At 43.4% G+C, this 25,860-nt stretch overlaps 1 protein-coding gene across 6 annotated transcripts in view; it reads right to left on the bottom strand.

Moving 5' to 3' along the window:
* The window catches only part of Sv2b (synaptic vesicle glycoprotein 2B), a 196,900-nt gene extending 171,308 nt beyond the window's left edge, over window positions 1-25,592 (bottom strand). For 2 of the 6 annotated variants that reach the window (XM_087901406.1, XM_087901404.1), the window contains exon 1: window positions 4,791-5,039. The gene's annotated coding sequence lies outside the window, so the exon portion shown is untranslated. Of the gene's footprint in view, window positions 1-4,790; window positions 5,040-5,227; window positions 5,617-5,725; window positions 5,872-25,461 lie in introns of those variants that run through there. The other 4 variants (XM_087901409.1, XM_087901408.1, XM_087901405.1 and 1 more) reach the window with 4 other exon arrangements.
* Between the last annotated feature and the right edge of the window lie 268 nt (window positions 25,593-25,860).

Raw genomic sequence — 25,860 nt, 5'->3', positions numbered from 1 at the left:
ATCCCATCTGGTCCAGACCGCCACCACCATCCCTGAATCACCGAGGTAGCACCCTGACTGATGTCCTTAGTCTAAGTTCTTAAGCCCAAGTGATCACTATGAAACATAAGTCAGATAAAGGCAGCTCATGCTCAGATTTCTCCAGGGGCCTTCCCATCTCACTCAACGTCAAAGCCAATGCCCACCCAAAGCCCTGGATTCCCTGGCTTCATGATACGCTCTTGATATCATCAATTCTTGTGCTCGCTCATCTGGCTCTTTCTTCCTACTTCCTGTTCCTGAAACATGCCAGCACTCTGCTACCTCAGGAGCATTTGCATTTGCATTTGCTTACCCTGCCTTGAAAGGTCTTCAGTGGCTCGCTCTTTCTTTTCCCTCAAACCAGCCCTCATGCCTGTCCTCACACCTGTCCTGTCTTCACACCTTATTTCCACGTCTTACTTTGCCATACCTTCCCAACCCCACTCAAGTATCTCCCTCCTCCTTGCCCTGCTTGCTATTTCTTAATCGCCTAATATAATATACAGATATTCATGTATTTATATGTTTGCCTCCCCTACTGGAACGAAGGTTTCATGGGGTGGAGCTTGCACTATGTTTAATGCTGCATGCCCTGACTATGACATGCCTGGCCCAACTTTCGATAAATATTTAGTGAGTTGCTGTCTAAAGATTCATGGGAACACAGAGAAAAGACAGTCACAGGGGAAAGTCACAGGGGGACTCATTCGAGCTTGGTCCATGGAGAAAGGAGATTTACCCACGAGAACTAAAATTTTAATGCATTTTTGGTAATTCTTTGAGACTTACATCCATGCATACAACGTATCTTGCTCAGATTCACCCTGACTCTTCCTCCTAACAACTCTTAGTTCTAATACCTAAACCCAACCTCTCCCAACTTCATGTTCTCTGTGTGTGTGTGTGTGCTTCTTGCTGTCTATCTATCTATCTATCTATCTATCTATCTATCTATCTATCTACCATCTATGGAGCCCAATTTGTGCTGCCCATGAAATTTCCAGTATAGGGCCATCTCCCAGAGTACAAATGACCTACATGGAACCACACCCTTAAAGAAAATTGACTCTGCTTATCAACTGTCAATAGCTCCTCAGTTAGGGGTAGGGCTCCTGAATCCTTCTCACCTCCATACCTGAGGGAGCTTTAAGCATTAAGAGCCAGACATGCCAAATCCTTCCACTCCCTGCACCTTGCCCTTTGCAATACTGAGTCTAACTGCTGCTCGGCCTCTTGGCTAAGACCAACTGAAGAAGTGGAATCCATTTCTTTGCACCTCACACTGACTTCCTTGTAAGTTGCTTTTGCTATTAAACAAGGATCAAGCGATAGTCTGTCTACTACCCCTAGGCTTGGGGAGACCATTCGCATTTCCATCCTCTTTCTTTCTGTCCTTCTCTTCCTCCTTTTCTTTCTTTTTCTAGGCAAGATCCCAAGTAGTTGAGGTTGGCCTTGAACTTACGATGTAGCAAAGGATGACTTTGTACTTTGATATCCTGCCTCCATCTCTCACATGCTGATATTTCAGACATGTATCACTATGCCGAGTTTATATGGTAATGGTATTCAAATTCAGGGATTTGTGTGTGTTAGACAAGCCTCACGGGATGAGCTACACCCCGCACCACACACTTCCCTTTTCTCTTGGCTCTCTGTCCTTGCCCTGTGAAAATGCCCAGCTATACTGGGAAAAGATGAGAGACGATGATGATCCGAGCCAAGTCATGCCAAATCAGCAATTTTTCAGACTCTCCATCCGTTTGTTCATCCAAGTCACATGAACAGGCACAGCAGAGACCAGCCAAGCACAACTCAGATCTGAAGATCTCTCAGCCACTCCATACACGTGAGAGAAAATGATAAATGCCGGTTGTTCAAGGTCAGTGAGTTTGAAGGTGGCTTGTTTCATGGCCTCAATGACAAGACAAACCCTAAGATGTGCGGCCAGTCCTTCAGGTAGTTATTTAAGCAACTTTGCTCCCTGTGGCCTGGATGTCATGAGGTCTGCAGGACCCACATAGACTAGCCATGGACCACAATGTCTCAGCCGCTGCAGATCAATAGCCTGGCATGCAGATGAACAAAGCCACTCTGACATAGCCCAGAGAGACAGATCAGGTTTCTGAGACTAAGAAGTATGACTAAGAGCCAGACTGTGGATGGGGAAATACACAGAAATAAACGTTTTCTTCTGAGATGGATTGGATGAGGGCCAGTCAGCCACTCTGACCTTGACCCAGGCTCCCCGCATCCTATTTCACAGATGCTTTGACAAGGTGCTCACTCATCAACCCCCACTTTGTTCGTGAAACACTGCGGTAGGCTTACTGCACCACAGAGAACTGATGGAGCCCTCAGATCCCCAAATACTGCTTTCTCCAAAGGGCAAAGCAGCAAGCTGTGCTCTTTATATTAAGCTTCTGGATGGAAGCCCCAGATAAATTCACCACCCAGCCATATATAAGTGCACTCCATGGTGCACTGAAGGTCAGTATATTTCCAGATGATCCCATCCTTTCCACAGTCCACAGAAATTCTTGCCAAAGAAAAGAGAACAAGAGCTAGCAAGGACAACACCTGCTGAACTGTTCGCTAAAGGTGACTCTTTGGTCCATTTGAAAAAAGAAGGAAATGCAAACACAGCTCTCAGCCTGGGTTCTAAGAATCTGAGCCATCTCCTTAGCCCCTGTTTGCCTGGCAAGGATGTATCCCTCATGCTTGTTGCATTAGATCATGTTTTGAAAAGCTCAGGTACCACTTCCGACCAAATAACCTTCTTCTAAAACATGGAGCATCGGAACTCAGAGAAGTCAGTGCCATATCTTAGCGACAAATATATAAACATAAATCACAAGATGCAGAACGCTGACCTCGTCATATTATCTTCAGTCTTCCAGTCACTTCCACCACTATACCCCTCCCCCCGCTCACACAATTCAGCGTCCTGGGTCTCTTTCTTGCTTTAGTATGAACATGTTTGCCTCCTGTCTCTGACTTTTGTGGGTTCTGTTACTCGACCCACGCTACCTGGATTCCTCCCTCACTTTCCCCAGAACTGATCAGATGTCCTTGTTATCAAAGATCTCCCTGACAACATAGAAAGGTAGAGATAGACAGATGATAGATAGATAGATAGATAGACAGACAGACAGACAGATACATAGATGCTAAACCCACCCCAAACCCTTACATCATTCCTCATGCTTTTTACTCAGCTTTCTCTTTTTATCACAATAGCCTCTGAGCTAGTAATGAACTATATACTTTCTTATTTGTTCATTATCTACACACACACACACACACACACACACACACACACACGTACATACTTTGCTACTTTGCTCAATTCTATATCCCCTACATATCGGGAAATACCTGGCACCATGGTAGGAATTCAATGAACAAACTTTCATTTCTTAAGTAGTGACTTCATGCCAGGTGGTTAATATATGATAATCATTTAACAATGAAAAAATATTTGAAGTGTGTTTTACATAAGCATCATATAGCGCCATTGCTTCCATTCTACAGATCAGGAAATCAAAGCTAAAAAAAAAAAAAAAAAAAAAAAAAAAAAAAAAAAGAAACAGCCTAAGATGCTTGCCTGAGACCCACACCAGCTCTCTTTGAGCAGTCAAGGCCATGCTACCTACAGTGTGCCAGGCTACTGTTCAAACATCATCTGGTAGTTTGGGTTACAAAATGCATATCAGGCACACCTCTGGCAACAGGAATATTCCATGAGCATTTCTTTCTGTCATTGGTCACTTTTTGTTCCAGAAGAATCAACCCCAAGGCTAGACATTCCTCCCTCAGAGTAGACGAGTGGTAACAACTTTAGCTTTCCTTTATTCTACCATGGGGGTCGAACAGGGTCAGAGTCATTCTGAGCTGTACGGGAACATGAACAGCCAGGAATAAAATAAGTCAATAAACGAAGGAAAGAAGGAAGGGAGGTAGGCAGGCAGAAGCTGATCTAACTCTGAAACTCCTTTAGCGTTTTCCAGAGATCTTGCCTTGATGAAACGCTATTTCAGTCTCCCATAGTCCAGGAATTCAGGGATTTATTAAAGAATCAAAGTGAAAAGTTCGACCTGCATTGGTGTGCTTCACCCTCAGAACCAGCCAAGTGCTTAATTGGCACTAGCCATGTCCTGCAAACATCAGGTCGGCCTTCCTTCCCATCAGCCAGTGAGGATGATGGCATGGGAGAGGACTGTGGGTCACTCAAGACCAATGGACCAAGAAACAAATCCGATCCCTGCTAAGCCTCACTGGGGCTTCATTTTAAATAATCCCCTTCTCTTCTCCGCAGCCACCCACTCTTATTTTGTCTCAGACAGGTTACACCTCCTTACTACAGGTGTTTGTCCCCAGCGGGTGTGAGCTTGTGCAGTGTTAGGACTCCGTTTCCGTCACCTCTGCATCCCTAAGGATCAACCCCACCTCTGACAAGTGTTAACGTTAGGTACATATTTGCTGACTCAGGGAAGTCGCAGCATGAGCCTCACGTATCAACTGCATCCTCTAGCAAGCAGAACAAATAGCCTCTTCCGCACAGGGCAGGCAGCAAAAACGTGGAAAGAGACCTCTGAGCTGACCGCAGCGTCTAGTACCCCACCATGCATTCATCTCTCATCCCTCACCTGCCCCTCCCTGAGACCCAGAACCACCCACATTCACCTTCCAAACATGCTTTAAGAAGGAGCAAGCATCCCTCAGCGCCCCACCCTACCTTACCACAACCCAACACATCGACGTTAAGTTACCTTTAAACTGTGTCTGTTTGCATCTGCGATTTCTGGATAAAAGACGGTGTTTGGGCAGCCGCTCTGCTGCACCCGGACAGATGAGAGATCTACCACCCCTCTGAAGGAACAGCAGCGCCTTGCTCCTCCCTGGCTAACTGCATTCGCTCACCCATTCCCTGCAAAACAAATCATCTTCTTTTCCTTGCACTAAAACCCATCCATCAACAAATCCTGAGTCCCTAAGAAACGGCTCCCACGCCCGCGGAGGGCGCCCTCCACACAGAAAAACACCCACTCACAAACCCCAGTCCAGAGCCAGCAGGTGTGGGCATGTATTTAATCTGCCCTTTGAAAACAAGCCGGTTTATGAGGGGTAGGATGGAAACTAAAGGGATGCCCAGGAACCTTGTGAAAGCAATGTAAATGTCAAGTAGCCAAGTTGGAAAACTATTTACCGCGCCAATAGTTCACGCGGTTTCACTACTAGTCCTGGGGAAGGCCACGTTCAAAGAAGCAAAGCGCGCAGCCCGGGGCAGCAGCAAGTGCTCCCTTCTCGGTGCTGCTTTCCAACTCCGCTGTCCTTTGAGGATTTTCCCATCAACCGCACCCTTAGGTCCCAGCATGGGGCTCAGTCTGTCAGGCCTGGGAACCCGGGTCTGCACACACCGCCGCAAGGATCGCCGTCCCCTACCTGGGTGGAAAATCCGCAGCTAGCCAGGCAGCAGCTGAGCAGCCTCAGTCTGGGCAGCCGCGGCTAATGCAGCGCCCCGGGGATCCCAAGCGAGGGAGAGGCAGGCACTTGCCTGGGACACACCTGCACCGCCGCGCCCTGGTCGCTGTCGCCGCTACCCGCCTCTGTGTAGCGCGCTCCCGCCCCCCTGCAGCACCCCAGCCCTCCCGGGACTCGTGAGTCCTCTGTTCAGCAGGATCAGAGCGCTAGCCCAGGCACCGACCTTATTCGCTGCGGAAAGCTCTTTCAGTCTAACCCCCTTTCGGATTCAAGAGTTCAGGATAGGTTGGAGGGGAGCCAGCGCCCACTCCCAAGTCCCGCCCTCCGCTTTCTGGATTTGCAGATGGACAGATCTGCAAACTTCTTAGTCCATTAGGTTTGCTCCCAGTTGACTATAATTATCTTGCTCTCCCCATCCCCCTCCCCCTACCTAAAGCGACAAGGTGCACGTGGCTCCAAGCTCTATCCCCACCCACCCCTGACCAGGGTAGGTCACATGACAAAGTTCTCGGGGCAGGGGGAATCCTCGGATTAAGCTATCCCCAAACTACCTGAGATAATGGATGTTGACAAATCACTTTGGCCTTGTTAATCCCTTTGGACCTGAAAAAAAAGCTTGCTTAGCCGGTGGAGGGTCCAGAGGGGAGTGTGGAAAAATTGGAGGGTTTGGACATATTGGAGAAAGGCTCTAGACGTTTTCCTCTTCCCAACACCCTCAACTCATGTTCATAGCTGGCTCACAGCCACAATTCAGCCCGCCTGGAAAGACGTTCTCCAAGCATGGGGCTCCTTGTAGGAGAAAATAAAGAGTAAAATAACCATTGAAATGTATTTAGGGGAATAAAGGGGACGAGTGGGAGAAGCGTGTCTGTGCTCCCATGAGCAGGGCTCTCAGAGGTCAGAAGAGGACATCGGATAGCCTGGAACCATAGTTACAAACAATTGTGAATTGCCATATGGGTGCTGGGATTTGAACCCTGGTCCTCAGAAGACCAGCAAGTGCTCTTAACCTCTGAGCCATCTCTCCAATCCCAAATGATAACATTTTTAAAGAACAAAAGTACAGAAAAAAAGATACGATAACACAAATGTCTATAAATAAATAACTGGGTATATATATTACTATAGTAATATTAAAAATTATGCTGGAGAAAATAGTTCAAAAATGAATATGGACCTTTATTTCATATATAAAAACTAACTCATAATAAGTTAAATATCTAAGTACAAAAGCTAAAATCATAAAATTTATGATTTTATAAAAAAAATCATAAAAGTTATGGCATTGCACTTGACAGTTATTTTTTGGATACAATCCCAAAAGCCTAGATAATTTAAAAAATTAATTTTGTCAATATGCTTCTAGTCCTATGTCAATATGCCTAGTACTCAGGAAGCTGAGGTGGGAGGATCTGAAATTCAATGATAAAGACCCTAATCCCAAAAAATAAAGTTATTGGTGGATGGGTGTGTGTGTGCGCGCACATGCGCACGTGTACGCACGCAGTAGAAAGAGAAAGAGGGAGGGAGAGAGAACAGCAGAAACAGAACTACTCCATGTTCTTTGCAAATCTGCTCTGTGTTTAAGAAATTCTTACTCTGTGCCCAGAGTTTAAGTGTCTCACTGTGTTTATCACAGGACTGGTCCTTCAGAGAAAGCCTTCCTTCCCAACACACTTCCATCTGCCTTTTTAGGATCCCCACCCAGCCTGTCAAAATTCGTTATTCAACAGATTCACTGTGTGCCAGGACCTGGAGTGCTTTCTGATTACAAACCAGCACATGGCACCAGGACTACTCTAAAGGGTCTTCAGTGGGTGCTTCCATCTACAGCAAGCCTGACATCCCATCCCATACGTAAACAAACATGGCACCAGCGGCTAACTCTGAAGGGTCTTCGGTGTGATCCCTCCATCTACAGCAAGCCTGACCTCCGATACATACTCGACCTCAAGGATCCCCCACCCTAGGAGAGAAGAGTAGCTTCGGCTCTCCGAAAAGGGTGCTTCCTGCTTGGAACTTAGTTTACCTGGTCCTCTGTGCTTCCCATGGCCCCCAATAGGTTTTCAACACCATTTCTATAATTTATCCATTTTTAGAGGATTCTTGGCTGGATGAGATGAAGGACTAGATAACATTGATTAAGCATTACCAGAACTCAGGACCCAACTTGCTGATTTTCAATAACCGCACGATATTTTCATTAGATTCTGTAGCAGTTTCCAACAGGTTATGTAACCTGCCAAAGTCTGAGGTGAAACCAGGAGAGAAAGACAAGTTGTCCGGAGCCCAATTCAGCAGTGGTAAGGACCACCACCATCTATGGTCTCCAGTGTTGAGAACAGCCTTCTCTTTGGGGGGTGGGGGGGGATAGGATCGGAATCCTGATGAACTAAGAATCTAAGGGAGGTATCAGTTTTAAAAGGCTCCTCTGTGGTCTGCCTTGAGTCAGACGCCTAAAGGATTTGTTTTAAATTCATGGTGCATCTCTCACCAAAATTCTAATGTAGAAAATTAAATTAGTTTTCCCTATTCCTTAGGACCCAAAGCACAAACTTCCCACTCTCAATAGGGGCTCCTGTGTTTTGTTTTTTGGGTTTTTTTTTTCCAGTAAGCACAAGGAACCATTCAAATGTCAGCATCATCCTGTCACGGAAGATCACTATCAAGTGTGACTACCCACCTCATTAATACGGAAGATCACTATCAAGTGTGACTACCCACCTCATTAACACGCACACTTCTCAGAAAGCATGTTTGTCATTTCAGTTTAGAAATGTAAGGATAGCGACAACTTAAATCCTTTGCTTAGAGAAGAGCAAAAGTCACCATTAAACAACTGGGAAAAATCCGCATTGAGTTTGTGTTTTGTAAAAGCCCAGGCACAGGTGAGTGCAGAAGCCCATCTGGCAGCTCCTGGCTTCTGGCTGCCAAGGACAAGTGACAGCTAAGTTGGGGTGGAAGCCACACATCCTGGGAAGTCCGGGGTTCACTCTGCAGGCCTTTGACTGATAGACATGTGGTCAAAATCCCTCCTGTGGTTTTCTGGGAGAGTGACTCTCCTCCACTCCCTGCACTGCCAGAGAAGGGGTTCACATAGTAATAGAGCCAGAATTAGGTGATTTACAGTATATGTGTGTGTGTGTGTGTGTGTGTGTGTGTGTGTGTGTACATGTGCGCTTATCTGTGGATATGTGTAGAGGCCAGATGTCAACTCCAGGTGTCCTCTCACTAGCTGCCTTGCTTTGGGAGACAGGGAGTCCCATTGGACTGGAACTCACCAATTAGGCTAGTTAGGCTGGCCTTCGAGCCCCAAGATCTTCCTGTCTTAGCCTCTCCAGTACTAGGATTACAAATGTGTGTCACCATGTCGAGTTTATGTTGTTGTTATTGTTGCTTCTGTTGTTTTTGCATGGGTTCTTGGTTCGAAATCAGTCCCTCGTGCTTATATAGTAAGCTCTTACCATTTGAGCTATTGCCCTATGCTTGGTCATTGGTATCTAGGAGAAAAATATAGCCCAATACTATAGGCAAACCTGTAGTGATATTTTGTTTATGTTTTAACAAATAAAACTTGCCTGAAGATCAGAGTGCAGAGTTAAGCCACTAGAGGCCAGGCAGTGGTGGCACACACCTTTAATCCCAGGACTCGGGAGACAGAGGCAGAGGGATGTCTGTTAGTTCAAGGCTACCCTTGGTTGCACTGAAAGAGAAACAGCTCACACATAGGTGATCCCAGCACTTATGATCCCACGCCTTTAATCCTAGCACTAGGGAAGTGGAGACAGGAGTGATATGGCTGGGCAGAGAGAGGAATATAAGGCGGAAGAAGACAGGAGCTCATTACAGTCTGAAGTTTGGTGGAGACAGGTGCAGTCTGAGGATCACCCCTGCAGCCTGAGGATGCAGTCTAAAGAGACAGTATGAGGAGGTCTGAGCATTGGTAAGGTAAAATGTCTCTCCAGTGGCCGACTGCACTGCTTCTCTGGTCCTTCAGCTTTCACCGCCTCTGCCTCATCTCTGATTCCGGGTTCTATTTATTAAGATCAAATAGAATACATGTTACACAAACCAAGGAAATTCTAGAGATGGTCTGCAGATTTTTAACATGAAATCAGGGGAAGAAAGGGACTGTGCGCCGTCTCCCAGCCAGCCAGAGGAGGAAGGGACTTCCCCGTTCATCCTGAATTTTATCACTGTTTCGATTTTGATGATTCAGTTAGGCTCTCATCAAACAGTGTTGAAATGCCACTGCCCTGTATCAAGCCGCTCTCAGCAGCCAGGTCCACTCTAACAAGCGACTTAACCCGCGCCTTTAAGCAGTGTGCTTGGCACTGAACGGTGTTCCCTGTGCGTAATTGCTAATCTCAAAATCCTGTAGGGGGTTACGCACGCTGCTTTTATTGTAGAAATCAAAAAGCTTAGAGTGATCAGGTGGTTTTCAAGCAGTAAATGATGGGGTGAAGAGGTGTATCATACTACAATCCAAAGCCTGGGTTCCCTGCACAAAAACACTCTTCAGGCCACACCCCCATCGCCTCCCCCAAACGGGTTCCCAACGGCAGACGCATCGGTCTACGCCTTATATTTTGTATGTATTCTCTCTTGCGTGTTTTCCCATGCATGTCTTCCCACACGCATCTTCTCCCCCTAATGCTGTGGGAGCTCTTGACTGTAAAACTTGTTTTTTGGGTAAGCTCCTACTGAGAGTCTACCTTCTCCGAGAAATCTTTCCAGGGTTTCTGGTCCTAATCCAGTTCTCCAGGTATATATGGAGCGTCTGTACCAAGCCTTCATTAACTCCCTGAATGCATCTTTATTCTCTTCAGACAGAGGAAACACAGAAATGGTTGCAAGTATCATAGAATATACATAGAATAAACAATATTTTGAAATGGTATATGTATGAAATGCCACAATAAAACTCATTTGTGTGCCAAGCAAAAAAAAATTAAATATATATTTTCAATGAATGTTTAATATATTTCTATATTATATATATCAGTATAAGTATTTTTATATATTAATATATATAATATATACTGGCTAAGATTTTGAGCACATATTGTATACCAGACACAGTACTAAACTACTCACATGTTCTAGCTTGTTCGGCCTTCACAGCAACTTTGTAAAAGAAGTTCCTTTGCACTTATGAAAGAAGTGTAGCGATTCATACAGGGATAAAACAAGTCCCAAAAGTCACATGACTGAACTGGAGAGATGGCTCGGTGGTTAAGAACACTGGCTGTTCTTCCAGAGGACCTTGGTTTCTCAGCACCTGCGTGGAGGCTCACAACCAGCTCCAGGGAATCGGATGCTCTCATCTGGCCTCCTTAGACATCAGATGTACACACATGCACACACACACACACACACACACACACACACACACACACACGGGGTACGCAGATGTGCAGGCAGGCAGAATGCCCTTACACCCATGTCAGAAGTTAGGCACACCAGCTCAAGAGGCCGTGCTTTTAAAACCACTGTTGAAGCTTTATAGGTTCTGGCACAGCATGAGGAGATGAATTGGCCTCTTAGAAGTTTTCACAGAAGAAATTTTAATGATGTCCTGAAGAATCAAAGGACCAGGAAAATGAGGGTCCAATGGACATTGTGGTATGCAATACGTACTCAATAATGCCACCTATAATACAAATACATATTTAAAAGATATTGAAATGTGTATTTAAATTGTTGGTTATGTATAAAGAAATGAGCTTTACTGTAGCATTTTCAGATATGTGCGTCAATAGTAAAACAGTTTACTTTTGTATACCTGTCATGTGCTTTTATGTGTAGCCATGTTTGTGTTCCCAGTGTCTAAAGAGAATGAAGATATATATGTTCAGTAAAAGAATGAAGACACAGCACAGAGAATCCATACACCATTCAATCCAGGTTCCTTCAGCAACTGTAGAGTTTAGAAAGATGTGAATTCTGTGTGTAGCCCATGACCAGTGATTGGCAGTTCTAGAGGGAATCACAGCCCCCTTACCTATGATTTACTGTGACATCAAAGCCTAGCAGCATTTCTTTGCAACAGAGTCTGACTTTAGACATTGGTGAGATCTAACAAAGCCCCTTCCAGCAGCCCTGTTGCTCTGTTCTGGTTGCGAGAGAGGAAGCAGATAGCTCTGCTTGTTGCTGGCAGCCGTTCTAAGCCGTGGTGAGGACCAGCATCTGCACAGTGGCTGCTGCCTTAGCCCAGGCCACCCCAGTCTCACTGATGCTCCATTTTGAACCTGCTCGGCATCAGAGTTCTCAGTCATAGAAAGTGTCAGTGACTGCTAGGGTGCAACGGCACTGAGCTTCTCGTTGGCCATCTGACCAGTGATGTCATCAGAATCCATTTTGAGGACCTGCTTTCCAGGACACCTCTTGGTACCAAATGCCATCACCTACATTTTCCCTGAAAGCAGAGCCCTTGCGAGTAGTACGCAGGGACAAGGGTAGGGATACTCTAAAGGCTAACGCAGGGGAGGAAGCGAATCTAAGGGTTCATTATCATACTCGTCACTCCTGTTGACAACTGAGCATTAGCCTTGCGGGAAAATTCTAAGGAAATGGATAAAACATGACCCAGAAATACTGCCCAAGGGCTAGAAGAACAAATCACTGTGTGCCAGTTTTCACCCCACATCAGGCAAAGCTTGCGCTGTGTACTGTTAACTGTTTGCTTCTGCTGGTCACCTTATGCACAAGTGTCCTGATGATCAAATGGTGGATGAGAGTCCCTCATCGAGTCTGAGAAAAGTCCGGGGACAGAAAGGGGAAAATACTCTGTGTAGCTGAGGGGGCTGGGGGGGGGCATGCAGAGATCCTTGCACACAAATGGTTCCTTCATCATTATTAAAGTAGGCTGAGAGGATCTGAGGCAACTGTTCACACAGCACTACCAGACATCAGAGGGAAATAAGGATCCACAAGCTCAAATCCGACATTCATCACAACCATCTCACTACCTCTGTATGTCCAGTAATGTGAGCTTATGCAGAGACCACTGAATCATGTTAAGGTGTGGGGTGTGTGTGTATTAAACAGATAAGCCATGGCAGGGCTAATGATGTAGATCAATGGTAGAGTACTTGCTTGGACTGAGGAAGGCCTTGGCTTCGATTCCAAGCACCACTAGAGACAGGGTATAGGGCAGAGTGGGAAAGAGAAAGGGATGGATTATGAACAATGAATGACCTCTGGCATGAGAGGTAACAGAAAGGTTATCAAAGGTGTAGGGATTATCACTCATTGGTTATGAACCCTTAATTATATCACACCACTTATGCTCAAGAATACATATAAAAACCGAGCAGTGATGGCACATGCCTTTAATCCCAGTGCTCGGGAGGCAGAGGCAGGTTGAGCTCTGTGAGTTCAAGGCCAGCCTGGTCTTCAAGAGCTAGCTCCAGGATAGGCTCCAAAGCTACAGAGAAACCCTGTCTCAAAAAACCAGAAGAAGAAGAGGAAGAGGAAGGAGAGGAGGAGGAGGAGGAGGAGGAGGAGGAGGAGGAGGAGGAGGAGGAGGAAGAGGAAGAGGAAGAAGAAGAAGAAGAAGAAGAAGAAGAAGAAGAAGAAGAAGAAGAAGAAGAAGAAGAAGAAGAAGAAGAAATAGCATTTAAAGATTGCATTGCTTTTCAGTTGCTTTCAGCCTCTTAAAATACAATGCCTTGCTAAGAATGGCCCCTGAGAGAACCAGGATATGTAAGGTTACACAGGTTTACATGCATGAAATTTGTCCTGTTTAACATATTTTGGATGTGATTTCAGAATACTTTAACTCACTGGCTTATTAAGATTTCCCTCTGGGATTCATTAATATCAGCTCCTGCAAAGAAAGCTAGATAGAAGGCAACTTAGCGATGAATTAGACTAGCATCGTGATCAAACAGAATCTCTAGATCAGATGTCATTTAGAGGCTAATTTAACTAAGTTTGAACCTCCCACATTAACCATCTCATAATTCATAGTTGCAAAGAGTTACAGTCTGTTGCAAAAGACCGTTTTCTTTTCCTGGGGGAGATGCTCAGTTCCTGGGGAGCCCTTTGGTTTCGTAATGGGAAGGGTGAGCTGTTGGAACGGCCCATGACTCTAAAGCTAGATATCTGGGACTTGGTTTGCCTTTATTTCTTGGAATAGTGGAATAAAAGGAAAAAGAATGACCAGTTGGAGATCACTGAATGGCCCTCTTGTCCAGAAGTATTTGAGACAAAATCTTCCTTTAGTGCAAGAGTCTGTGAAAGTGCAAACCCCACGCACCATTTGCTTTCTTGTTCTTGTTTGTTTGCAAGGTAACAGGTTTCATAACATTTTCACACAAACATATCACTATATTTTATTCTTATTTCCCTCACACACCACCCCCTCTTCTTTGTCCCCCTAAATAGTTACCCCTGAGCTTTCATGTTGTATATATTTCCTAGCCCTCTCTTGTTCCCCTCTCCCATCTCTTTAGGCATCTTTCTCCCTTGTCATGATTCCCCTTCTATTTCCCTATTATACAAACGTGCAGACATACATACATACGTACATACATGTGCATACTCTACAAATGAGCAAAAATCAAGTGATTTTTTTGGTTTTTTTTTCATTCTGGCTTATTTCACTTAATTTTCACTTATTTCACAATTTTTTCAGGTCCATCCATTTTCTGCAAGGGAAATCCCAGCAACCTATGTTCTGACCACATCCCTTCTGTTAGCTATGCTTCTCTAAGAAAGAAGGGATTCAGTAAAACTTGGGTCAACCTGGGTAACAGGGATGGGTCACTTTAAGAAGGGCTGTTCCTTCTCCCTAGGTTGTCTCCACCATACTCCTCCAGGGCTTCTTGTAGTGGTGCAAGACTTAAAATTTTACAGATTGCAAATTCCTCAGTCTCAGCCCTAGCCCTGTAGCAGACGGCCTACAGGGTCCTGCCTTCCCTCTCTGCCTCCATCCGCTAAGAACTCCACGGAGACATCCCTTCCTCCTCACCCCACCTTCTGTGTCAGACACCAAGGCTAAGAGTCACTCCCTACCTGGGAACCCACTGGCCATGATGACCTAGGCAGATCATCACTCTCCTTCCCCGCTGTCGTTGTGAATTCTCCGAGCTCATCCCTGCTTTGGAGTAAGCCACACACAGGAACCTGCCTTCCTTTCTGACTTCTTACCTTGGAGAATGGACAGATCCCCATGGCAGACCCAGCTTTTCTCTTTCCTAAGGATCTTCTCAGCCACACTCTGCTAGCCCATCCCCATTTCTTTGTGTCAGCCCCTAATACCTAGAAACACACCCTGAACCCTCAGTGGCCACACCTAGCAGGATCTCAGACATATTCCTTACCAGGCAAACCACACCCACCACCCTCTTCTAAGATCAGGAGGTGGCAACAAAAATCAAGGAAGGGAACACCCACCCAACAAAGACAAGACCAGATACCAACACCTAGAATTACAATCATCCCAAACCCTGGACACCAGCATAAAAACACAATCAATGACAGCCAGGACAACATGTCTCTACCAGAACCCAGCAACCCTATGACAATAGGCCATGAGAAAGACAACACAGCTAAATCACAAGACAAGGACTCCAAAATAACTATCACAAATATGTTCAAAGATCTAAAGGAGGTTATTGATGCATTGTTTAATAAAGCATAAAAAACACAAACTAAGAGCGGAAGGAAACAAGGAAAACAGTTTAAGACATTAAAGTGGAAATAGAATCACTAAAGAAAACCCAAAGTGAAGTAAAACTGAAGATGAAATCTTTATGACGTCAAACAAAAGCCTCAGAGGTAAAAACCTCGCCAACAGAGTACAAGAGAGGGGAGGGAGAATATCAGGTAATGATTACAAGATGGAAGAAATAGACACCTCAGTCAAAGAAAATATTAAATCTTAAAAAAAAAAATGTCTAGGCACAAACATCCAAGAAACTGGGGACACTGTGAAAAGATTTAATCTACAAATAATAGGAATCAAGGAAGAAAAAAGCCAGGTCAAAGGAGCAACAAATATTTTCAATGAAACCATAGAAGAAAATTTCCCCAACCTAAAGGAGGTACAAGAGGCATACAGAACACCAAATAGATTGGAGCAGATAACAAATTAGCCACAACGCATCATAATCAACGCACTAAACATAGACCAAAGAAAGAATATTAAAAACTGCAAGGGAAAAAGACAAGGTACCATATAACAGCAGACCCATTAGAATAACATCTGACTGAGAAACCATAATTAGAATACACTACATGGGAAAATATTTTTTCAATAACAAATAAATATAAAAAATAAAAACTGCTAAGGGCAGTGGGGAAAGAGCCTAACTAAGAGAGGATATCCCAAGCAGGACCAATCAGAGAGGAGAAAGCACCAAGGAAGTGTGAAAAATATCTGACCAGAGTTCAGTGGACCTGACTTCCTCTCTAACCACACAAACACACACACACACACACACACACACACACACCTTTTTCTAAGTTAGGGATGCCCACTTATTCTTATATATTTTCTAAAATGATCTCCAGATAGGTGCAATGGCATGTCTCTAATCTCGCCACTTTGGGAGGCTGAGACAAAAGAACCTGAGTTCAAAGCCAACCCTGGGCTAGATGTCACTTCCCTCTTTCAAGATAACCAATAAAACAAAAGAGTTCTATTAAAAACTATGTTCTTCTTTGTTTACTATGTTTGTGTTCTAGTCGGCACACAAAGCAAGAGGTTTTATTGTGGTATTTCCATATATGATTTGTTTCAATTGACCTTCACCACTGACTCTCCTCCCTAACCCCTGACCTCCTGACAACCGTTCACCCCAGAAGTCCCTTTCTAATTTCGTGATCTGTGTACTCTATTCTCTTCCTTTCTTTCCTAACACCTCTTTTCCCTTATTGTGGTGTCCTTTTATTTGTTTTCTCTTTATTTTCTGTGTATGGATGTTTGGCCTCATGCATGTCTGCAAGGGTCTCAGACGCCCTAGAACTCGAGCTACAGACTGTTTTGAGCCACCAAGTGCATTCTTGGAATTAAGCCCAGGTCCTTTCATGAAGAGCAAGTGTTATTAACCACTGAGCCATCTCTCCAGCTCCCTGAAAACACCTCTTTAGTTTCATGACCTTGACCTATATCCTCACACATATCCACGTACATACACATATGTAACAATTAAAAGTCTAGGATCTACATGTGCTAAAAAAAAAAAAACACGGTGTTTGTCTTTCCGAGTCCAGATTATATCACTTAATATAATAATTTCCAGATCTACCTGTTTTCTTGAAATTTTAATAATCTTATTCATTTACGGCTGGATAAAATTCCACTGCTTATATGTCCCCATGTTTTCAGCATCTCTTCATCTAGGCTGGTACCTTTTCCTTGCTACTATGCATAGGGCAGCAGTGGGCACAGAGGTGCAGGTGCCTCTGTGGTAGGATAAGCCCCAGGTATATTCCGAGACTGTTATAACTGCCATATGATAACTCCATTTTTAATTTTTTGACACACCTCCACCCTGATTTCCAGTTGATGCTCCCACCACAAGTGTGAAAAGGTTCCCTTTCCCACATCCTCATGACCATGTGTTGTCATTTGCTTCACTGATGGGCACCATTCTAACTGGGATAAGATGGAATCTCAAAGCAGTCTTAATTTCCCTAATGGAACAGTTTAAAATATTTATTGGCCATTTGTGTTTCTTCTCTTGAGAACTATCTGTTCAGTTGATTACCCATTTATTGATTGATTGATATTGGCCCCTGTCTAGAGCACAGCTGACTAAAATTTCCCCTCGTTCTCTAGACCAGCAGTTCTCAACTTGTGGGTTGTGATCCCTTTGAGGGGTCTAATATCAGGGATCCTGCATATCAGATATTTACATTACAATTCATAAAAGTAGCAATATTACAGTTGTGAAGTAGCAATGAAATAATTCTATGGTTGGAAGTCATCACAACATGAGGAACTGTATTAAAGGGTTGCAACATTAGGAAGGCTGAGAACCACTGCTCTGGGCTATCTGTTCACTCTGCTGAGAGCTTCCTTTTCCATGCAGAAGTAAAAAGTTACATTCCTAAAGTCACATTTTCAGATGAATGACATTCACCCCCTCTGATAGTTCATCTTCACTGTCAACTTGACTGAATTTAGAATCACCATGGGAACACACCTCTGGGTATGTCTGTGAAAGTATGTTGAGAAAGAATTAATGGAGAAAAGAAAACTAGACCTGAATATGGGCACCGCCACTCCATGAACTCAATGAGAAAGAGAGAGAGAGAGAGAGAGAGAGAGAGAGAGAGAGAGGCGTATCAGCACTCACACCTCTCAGTTTCCTGACTGTAGATGTAATGGACCAACTGCCTCATGCTTCCACATAACAACATCCTGGATATAATGGACTATACCTCCAAGATGCAGACCAAAGCAAATTCTTTTTTATAATGCTTTTATCGGGTATTTTGTCAAAGCAATTAGGAACTAACAGCCCCATAAGTCAATGTGATAGTTTGAAAGAAAATGGCCCCAAAAGGGGTGGCACATTAAGAGGTGTTGCCTTGTTGAAGTAGAGTGTAGCCTTGTTGGAGGAAGTGTGTCACTGTGGGGGCAAGCTTTTAAGTCTCTTTAGCTCAAGTTTCTCTCAGTGTGATACTCAGTCCATTTCCTGTTGCCTTCTAATCAAGATGCAGCCAGCACCATGCCTGCCTGAATGCCTCCATGCTCCCTGCCACAATGAAAATGAACTAAACCTCTGACACTGTAAGCTGACACATCAATTAAATGTTTTCCTTTGACAGGTGGTGGTGGCACACACTTTTAATCCCAGCACTCAGGAGGCAGAAGCAGGCAGATCTCTGAGTTTGAGGCCAGCATGATCTACAGACTGAGTTCCAGGATACCCAGGGCTACACAGAGAAATTCTACTTCAATACAATCCCCCTCCAAAAAAAAAAATGTTTTCTTTTATAGGAGTTGCTGTGGTCATGGTGTCTATTCACAGCAATAGAAACCCTAAGACAGTCTTAAAGTTAGATATTTTGGCAAAAATCCCACACATTAACCTTGTTCAGTTTCATGCAGGCTAGGATTTCTTGAGCATTCCCCATTGGCATGACTTCCTGGGACACTAGTGAGCAATGACTTTGTCCTACAAAGATTCATAACTATAAGTTTTCGTATAGTTTTAAAGAGAAAATACAATCTTTGAAGCAAAAAAATGAAACTAGTAATCAACTTGCTATATCCTGTGTATGGTTCCAGGTCATGTTTCTTCTGCATCAATGTGTTCTGGCTCTTTGTTTTCCATTTATACCTTCCTGGATCCATATACACAGCTGTCACCTCTACTTGGGACACCTTCCTTGGCTTAGTCTTCACTTGGCTGAATTCTTGTCATCATTTAAAATTTAGCTAATGTTGCCCTTGATTAACCCTCCAGAGGTGGAAGGTATTGCTGAAGATACCATGTACTTCAGAAACATTGTTCACAGACCCCTGAGCTAGAAGTGACATAAATGTACCCTCCCTGAGGATTAGCTTTCATGGTCCCAGAAGATGTCACGCAAGCTTCCAAAGGAAGGTGACCAACAGTCCTACCCGGCTATATCACCTATGAGCTACATCAATGGCCAGCATAGCACAATAAGGTGGACCAACAATCCTACATAGTTACATCACCTATGAGCTACATCAATGGCCAGCATAACACAATAACCCTAAGGTGTACCAGTGGCACACAGATCCTGGCAGTAACCAACTGCTCTCTAATTGGACTTATAAACCACTCAAGAAGAGGGAAACCATGCCTGGTACTGGGATCTTAGCTAACTCCTCAGTGCCAGTGAAGTCATAGGAAAATCTATACCACAACAATTTGATTTGTAAACATTTGTCATTGTAACCACAAATAATTGGTGATTCATGATGTGGGATTTCCATCTGTATGCTGTGAATGTTTTATTACCATTGGTTAATTAAAAAAAAACTGCTTTGGCCTATGACAGGGCAGAATATAGCAAGGCAGGAAATCCAAGCAAAAGATAGAGGAGGAAAAAAGGCAGAGTCAGGCAGATGCTATGTAGCTCCTGAAGGAGAAAGATGTCAAAACCTTACCAGTAAGAAATCAAAGCTTTCTATCCACTGTGGAATCAAAAGCAGAACCTCTTTTTCAAAGAAACATGTCCTTAGACTTATATTTTGAAGTCAAAATACCTTTAAAATATTTATTTTGGTTTAGTTTATCAGCCTGTACAATGAAATGTAGTTAGCTATAGTTAGCTCATTCACAGTCAAAAAAAAATCAAAGAAAATACAATAATATACATAATCCAGACTCTTTGTGTATTTTTAATCTTTATGTAGCTTTTTTTTTACTCTACTTCTTTTGCTTTTATTTTTTAATTTTTGGTTTTTGAGATGGGGTTTCTCTGTGTATCTTTGGCTGTCCTGGATCTCACTCTGTAGATCAGGCTGTCCTTGAATTCAAAGAGATCTGTCTTTGTCTCCCAAGTACTGAGATTAAAAGCATGTGCCACCACACCTAGATAATCTATTTCTTTTTTTAAGGACTTTCTCTACCCTTTTTCTTTTCTCTCCCAAGACTACATATATTTTTAAACATACTGTAACCCGTTTAGAGGGGGTTTTTTTTCCCTATCTGAATCTATCTTTACTGTAGATCTCTATCTATTTTTGAGCACATGAGTTTTTAATCTGCTAAACAGCATGGCTAGGATTAAAGCTGCAGCTTTGGTGTCTGACTCCACCACATTCCTTAACTTTTTGAGAGTCTAGCTTCATGGTGGAGGTACTAGTGAGAGCCATGGTTTTTGCCACAACTCTGGAGTTTCTAGGTCAATGTCACCACCAAGAAACATGCTAACGGCTGCTCATAAACACCATTTACGTGTTTGGTGGCAGAGTCTCTTAGAAGAGCTGCACAGTTTTTGCTGAGTCATGAAGCCTCCCTTAAAGTAGCTATACCTCTGCTTGCCTCTAGAAAACGGAGCCTACTAAAGAAAGACAGTTACCAAGAAGCTGTACTTAACTCTGTTCTTGTGTATCTAGAATCGCTTCTTTAAAACTTTCTCAGGCTTTATGTGGCAATTCTTGCCAAATGTTTGTGCACCATTTGTAAACAGAGACTACACTTTTGTTTCCTGGCCACCCAGACCCAAATAATCACACAGAAACTACATTAATTACAGCACTGTTTGGCTGATGACTTGGACGTATTTCTAGCTATCTCTTACATCCTCATTAAGAAAACTCTTTGCAACAGAAACCACTAAAAAAAATAATAATAACCAGTCAAAATGCTGAGTTGTGAGGCCCAGTCCCAGTGGATATATCTAAAAGATACTCCTGTGCCTAAGGCTCAGGGAACATTGTGAAAGAGGAGGTGAAAAGATTGTAAGTGCGAGAGGATCAGGAAGTTTGCTGTGAGATTGCATCTCTTAATAATGTCAGAAGCTACACCCATGAAACCTCACCCAACATGACTGCCCAGACATAAGCAGAACAAGGTTGACGCCAAACAGGATAGGGAAAATTCCATGAGACCTCAACCCAACACAAAAACTATAGGGAACCAAAGAAAACTGGGCATGGGAGAAGGGGTCCTCCCCATGGAAGAACACACCAATCTGTTGTCCCATACCAAACATTCAGCTCTGAAAATATATATGCAAATAACATTACACATAGTGAGCAGGTTATATTTAGAAGTATGTATCTATTACATACATGCCTGCAATAACAATTAGTGAAAAAAGAGGCCATGAATTTAAAGGAGAGTGGAGAGGGTTTCAAAGGAAGAAAGAAAAAGGAGAAATGCAATTAAATTATAATCTCAAAATTAAAATATTTAAAGCATACTTCAGGTGTTTGTACTCTTATTTCCATGGCTGCTTTATAAAATCTAATACACATCAAAAAATAAATAAAAATATTGGCAGCAAAAAAAAATTTTTTTTAGTTAAATTGTCCTCATGTAAGGAAACCACCCTAGCTGGAAAAAGTGATTCCCTTTGCTTTTCAGAATATTCTGTCATAAGTATACCATATACTAAGTTATACCATAGTATTTACCATTTTTACTGTCATTATGAATTAGTTGTAAAAGCTATCTATGTCCATATTTGTTGTTGTTGTTTGGTTTTTGGTTTTTCAAGACAGTTTCTCTGTAGCTTTGGAGCTTGTCTTGGAACTTACTCTGTAGACCAGGCTGGCCTCGAACTCACAGAAATCTGCCTGCCTCTGCCTCCTGAGTGCTGGGATTAAAGGCGTGCACCACCACTGCCCTATTTATCTTTGTACCTTTGAAACCTCAGCGCAAATGACAGATAAATACAAATTTTGCAGAATCATAATAATTTTATGTCACCTTTTAAGGCTCAGAGATAATCGGTACTTTTATTTTTAATTTATTTACTCACGGGATGGGGCACATGCCCCAACACACGTGGTAATCAGAGAACAACTCGGGGGAGTCAGGTCTCTGCTTCCACTGTGTAGGTCCCAGGGACAGAATTCAGATCATTGGGTTTGGCATAGGGATCCTATGTTGTTGGCCACTATTATTACATGTTCAGCTAGTATTAAGCCACCACATAGAAACCCATTTGCCCATGTGCAACTTATGTCTTTGTATCTTATGAACAGGATATTGCCCATCCATGAATTGCTAACACTTCATGAATTGTTAATGAAACTAACTGGATCATTAAGCTCAATTTACTGAAATTTCGGAAGGTCTTGGCTTTTAACTTTTTTTTTTTTTTGGATTTCCCAAAATGTATCTATATTTATTTAAACCATCTGGATTAATAGCTAATAGAATGCATTTTTCGTGTTACTTTTTCCCCCTTTTTATTGATATTTACTGAGCTCTACATTTTTCTCTGCTCCCCTCCCTGCCTCTCCCCTCCCTCCTTCAATCCTCCCCCAAGGTCCCCATGCTCCCAATTTACTAGGAGATCTTGTCCTTTTCTACTTCCCATGTAGATTAGATCTATGTAAGTCTCTCTTAGTGTCCTCATTGTTGTCTAAGTTCTCTGGGGCTGTGGTTTGTAGGCTGGTTTTCTTTGCTTCATGTTTAAAAACCACCTATGAGTGAGTACATGTGATAATTGTCTTTCTGTGTCTGGGTTACCTAACTCAAAATAATGTTTTCTAGCTCCAACCGTTTTTCTGCAAAATTCAAGATGTCATTTTTTTCTGCTGTGTAGTAAATTGTAGAAAATGTACCACATTTTCCTTATCCATTCTTTGGTCAATGGGCATTTAGGTTGTTTCCAGGTTCTGGCTATGACAAACAAAGCTGCTATGAACATAGTTGAGCACATGTCCTTGTGGCACGATTGAGCATCCTTTGGATATATACCCAAAAGTGGTATTACTGGGTCTTGAGGAAGGTCGTTTCCTAATTTTCTGAGAAATCGCCACACTGACATTCAAGGGTTTGTACCAGCTTGCATTCCTACCAGCAATGCAGAAGTGTTCTCTTTTCCCCACAACCTCCCCAGCATAAGTTGTCATCAGTGTTTTTTATCTTGGCCATTCTTACAGGTGTTGGAATCTCAGAGTTGTTTTGATTTGCATTTCTCTGATGACTAAGGATGTTGAACATCCTTAAGTGTCTTTCAGCCATTTTAGATTCCTCTGTTGAGAGTTCTCTGTTTAGGTCTGTACTCCATTTTTTTATTGGATTATTTGTTCTTTTGATGACTAATTTCTTGAGTTCTTTGTATATTTTGAAGATTAGACCTCTGTCTGATGTGGAGTTAGTGAAGATCTTTTCCCATTCTGTGGACTGTCATTTTGTCTTCTTGACCATGTCCTTTGCTTTTCAGTTTCAGGAGGTCCCATTTATTAATTGTTTCTCTCAGTGTCTGTGCTACTGGGGTTATATTTAGGAAGTGGGTCCCTGTTCCAATGAGTTCAGGTGTTATTTTCCACTTTCTCTTCTATAAGGTTCGGTGTGGCTGTCTTTATGTTGAGGTCTTTGATCCATTTGGACTTGAGTTTTGTGCATGGTGATAGATATGGGTCTATTTTCATTCTTCTTCATGTTGATATCCAGTTATGCCAGCACTACTTGTTAGGTTTTTAACTATTTTTAGAGGGTATTTATTTATTTCTTTAAAGGGTATCCCTGCTGTGTCACATGCAGAGAGGTCAGATGACAACTCCAAGGAATCAGTTCTCTCCTTCCACTGTGTGGGCTCCAGGAATCAGACTTGAGTTGTCAAGTTTTACAGCAAATGTCTTTACCCACTGAGATATCTCAGCTTCCGAAAACTTTGTTTTTTAACAGCAAGTTAATCGACTGTAATATATGCACCACCCTAGTATGGGATCTTGCTAGCAGGGGAAGGATTACAAGTATGGTAGCAAGGAGTACATATGTATATGGGACTCCTCTGAGCTTTCTGTTCAGTTTTGCTGTGAAGTTAAAATTGTTTTCAAAGTAACACCCATTACTTTGTATGCTAACCTGAAAGCTAATCTAAGAAGTGACATTTGTTTAAAACTTCTTGCATTTATTTCTGTGTGAACATGTATGTGAAGGAACATGCATACCACGGCATGCACGTGGAGGCCATAGGCCAACTTGGAGTTGGTTCTCTCCTTCTGTTGTGTATGTCCCAGGGATCAAACTCAGATCATCAGGCTTGGAGGCAAGCACCTTTACCTGCTGAGCCAACTCACTGTCCTGTACTATTTACTTAAGTGGAAGAAAATTTTACTTAAATCTTATTCACCTTCCAATTTTATTAGAACAGATACGTGTTCCTTCTGGGTCTAGGGAGATAGAAAATACACTGAGATTTACCAGTTATCTGCTCTATGAAAGGGGAGGAGAACACAGAGAGTCCCTGTGGGCTCCTTCCAACCTCATGCTTCCAAGTCAGGAACTGCTGGCTGAGTGACAGACTTCCGACACAAACTGAATTTGTTCTGCAGTGAGAATCCTCAGCAAAAGGATTGTGACTCTTACTGACTGGTGTCTTCCTAGGACTGCTCTCCTGGTTTCCTGGCCACTCTGACCCAAAGCTTAATGATAAATGTGACTTGGTGAGACTGTCGTGTGTAACTCAATGCTTATTGACTTGCAAGGGACCGGCGTTCTCCAAGGGTTTGCAACACAGTCATTAATCTTTTACCCCTTTTCTGTTCATATTTGAGGCAGCTCAGACCCAGCTTCCCATCAGAAGCATGAGAGGATGAAGGCTCCTGGCAGGTATGGGATCACTGCAGAAACAGCCTCAGGACCTCCTTTCGCACATACTAGACATCACACACTCTCAGACAGGGGTGAGAAACCAAGATGTGTATCTAACGGGGGAAGCATGTTTCCATGGCGATCTCCTACTCCTGGGCCTGCCTTTCTTCTCTCAGCCAGGGTGTTGTATCCATTCAGTCTCTGCAGGCTTTGTCCGTCTGCAGGGCAGCTGGGGTCTCAGTTGCTCCATGAGCCGCTAAGAAGCCTTGAAAATTAACCCATAAGCCAGACAATAAGGCTTACAGTAATTATCTTGTGATTGTTTGCCATATTTTTTTTTTAATTCAAAGACAAAAAGGTTCAGGACCATCTAAGCCCTTACCTCCTTGGTCGTAGCAGCAAAACACTAGAAATCACTTTAACGTTCAACAAGAGGGGAGTTTTGAAGTAAATCATGACGCGCAGCAACTCGTGATGAGACACTCTAAAGCTGTGAAAGCACTTTCTGTAAGGCGATTTTACGATGAGGGAAAAGTACACGGGAAAGCACGGCCTCCAGAGAGTATGTGCAGATTAACTCTGATCTGGGCCTGAAGATGTGAGTTATATTATGCTCTACGGGGCCGACCTCACACCATTCTTCCCAAGTCCAAAGCAGAGAGGATTTCCACGCGGCCTCTCTACCGCCCTCCCAGGGGTCAAATAGGCTCGCACATGTTCATACTGTTTAAAGAGGGGCACTTACCACACAAAGTCATCCAGAGGGACTAGCAGTGTCGCAGAGAACAGATGGCTAAGAAGAGAACAGTTCCACGTGCCAGCGCCCCACCGGCTGATCTCTGTGGGTGTTTCGAGAGCACGTCGTCAGGGAGGGAACTGCTGGCTCTGTTCTATGACTGACGCTAGAAATTCAAACATGCGCAGAAGGCTTTGCGGTCACTGGCTGTGTCCTCACCCATCTCCCTCCTGGCCTGCAGACGATGCCCCCTGGCATGACACCTGGGCAGTGGCTGTGCACTGTCCCCCTTGCTGAGTCCTGGGATCCCTCTCAGAGCCACTAGCCCATCCCTTTGTACAGGTTCTATGTCCCATTGCTCCATAGCTGAGGGATCTTCTTTTTTCACTGAAGGTTGAAGATCTTAAC

The sequence above is a fragment of the Myodes glareolus genome, chromosome 24 (assembly GCF_982192425.1).
Source record: "Myodes glareolus chromosome 24, mMyoGla1.1, whole genome shotgun sequence".
NCBI classification, from domain to species: domain Eukaryota; kingdom Metazoa; phylum Chordata; class Mammalia; order Rodentia; family Cricetidae; genus Myodes; species Myodes glareolus.
This window is presented reverse-complemented; position numbering and strand designations above follow the sequence as displayed.